Here is a 2,576-nt window from a genome sequence, read left to right as displayed (position 1 = left end):
CCTCTCTGCTGGATCTGCCAGGGCAGGAGTGAAAAAATCCTGGAGCAGACAGGGCAACTCATCAATCCCTGTTGTTTTTGGAAATGTAGTTTTTGTATTAGCCTATAAATCCTCTGTGAAACATGCAGCCTCCTGTCTGTTTTCTCTTTTGTAGATAGCAAACTTTTCCTAACTACCTTGTCTTTGCTCTGTGCCTATAAACAATAAATCAAACAGTATTAGCTGGATTCAGAGCCTTCAACAGCTTCCTCTTTGCTCTGTGGTTGGGCTTGCCCCCCAGACGATGTCTCACCAGTACCAAGAGGCAGCTGCTGTCAGTGTGCTTTGGGGCACTAGCCTTGTGCCCTGGCCCTGGAGGACAATGAAAAGGGCCAAGGATAAAACTCAACACTCATCCACCATCCCAGCCCTACAGATCCCACCATGCAACACAGCCCTCACTTTTGCAGCACAGCCTGCTCGGGATTCAAGCATCAGGCATCGCCCAGGGAACCTATGGGGCTGCTGTTTCACAGGCTGCTTGGTTTGTGGCTCTGCCTTTTAGTCAGCTTTCCAAAGCCCAGCAGAACCAGTTGTGCTGGCTGGAGCAGTCCTCTGTTCTCTCAGGAAATAAGAGGTCATAAGATAAACAGGGTAGCTGGAGGTATCCTTATGTTTACAATTCTGAAAAGAGGGACACTATAAAGGGGGCAGATCCTTGTTCTTGAGACCTATGGTTCTGAGGCTACTTTAGTGCCGGGCTGTTGCCTGAGCAGCTCTACCTCTGACAATAGTAGAGTTGGCACTTAGACAAAGTGCTTCCAGTTTCTGAGTCGGTTAATTCTCCTGGTACCTAGCTGTCTGAGATTATAGTCCTATCTTTCAGACAAAGTAAGGCAGACAAGTTAAACCTTTATAAATTTTATAACCACAAATTACTTTTTTTTTTTTTTTTTCCTTCCAGAACTGAACTATTTTAGTTGAGTTAAATTACCTCGTGTAATTATAAACCATTTGAAACTACGGTGAAGTTTCTAATGTATAAAATGGCAAACTTATTTAAACTCTGGGAAAGATAATTGTTTGCCCTTGCTGTATATTTTGCATTCTTGAAGTATATGTTTTAAGGCATAATATAAATTTTGAAATCCCATATATGCATCTTTACAATAGTAATGGCTTTCTACAAGCTCCGTAGGAGGTGACATTTCAGCAAGATACTTCCCCTTGACTTTGTTTATTCCAGCAGTTTAAATTCTATCTCTGGTGATAGCTGTTAACTTGGCAATGTGAAAAGTGCTATATGATGTGTACTGTGCTCAGTCAGCTCACCAGAAGCTTACCAATTATGACTGTGGAGCCCATTCTTCCTGCCACAGCATGCCACCCACCATGCATGCCCGGGACAGCTATCTTCACATGTGCATAGAATCTGAAAGTATGCACACATTTACACAGAGCCTGTACAAAGCAGGCACAGTAAGTCTGGTGCTTCTTAGAAGCTTTTTTGCTTTCTGCAGAAGCTCAAATACAGGCAGTTGTAGATAATTTGTCAATCCCTGCCTGCCTTGGAAATGTCTGAAAGGGGAGCTTTCAAACCTCAACCTGCAAGGGGATAAACTTGCACCTGTCAGACAACCAGGATGCTTCTGTTTTCTGTAAAGGACCAAATTGTCACTATGTCTGTGAAATAGGAATCTGCAACTATCAGGATTATCCATCTCACCTGTTGCTTGGTCTCCACCCACATCTTTAAGGCTCTTGGGAAAGGAGGTAGTTGCAAGTAGATTTGGACTCAATTAAGTAACTGAACTATGGTGGAATGGTCTATAAGCTGGGCATCTCTGTATTATGAAATGAAGAATTTTGTTAACAAAAACCTTTGCCAACCTGTTTCCCCAGATTGAAGTCTGATCTCTGTTTAAGATCAGACATCAGTGACATCAGTGAGGCAAGATTTAATTCTAGGCAGATGTTATTTGTCAAGCATGTAGTGAGTGCTCAAGCTTCAAAAATAATGTTACCTTTGAGCATTCATTTGTGTTTGGAATATCCCAGAGAACATGCAAAAACCAGATTGTGATTTTTGCAAAACTGTGATTTGCGCTTATCCAAAAATATTATTTATCGTTATTTTAAAGAAACTATTTACAAAGTGATTTGTGCCAGAGTCTGTCACCTTTGACTGTAGTTTCTTTTGCATCAGCTAAAATAGAAATGACTCTGTTCAAGTAAGTACAGTAACACCAGTGAAAACCCAGAATAAATAATCAGAGAATCAAGCCCTTTGAATAGCAAATGACTCCATAAATATTCCCATTTACTTCAGTGGTATTTCATGGCATAAGTAGGTACATTGGTGGAAACAGCATACAAGACCCTTAGTGCTTGAGCAGAAAAGAAAAAAACAACAACCTGTGAACAAAATCTTACAATTATTAAAAAAAAAAAAAGATAAATTCCATGGTGCATTAGCCAGTTGATGCATTAATACCTGATTGTACAACTTACCAAGACAGAATCAAGTAGGATGATGACAAGCAAGACTCCTCTGTTAGCTGCTGTGAGAATTCAACACACCTGTGACATGAAAGCTG

The sequence above is a fragment of the Apus apus genome, chromosome 5, assembly GCF_020740795.1.
Source record: "Apus apus isolate bApuApu2 chromosome 5, bApuApu2.pri.cur, whole genome shotgun sequence".
Lineage (NCBI taxonomy): Eukaryota > Metazoa > Chordata > Aves > Apodiformes > Apodidae > Apus > Apus apus.
Note: the sequence above shows the minus strand (reverse complement) of the source record.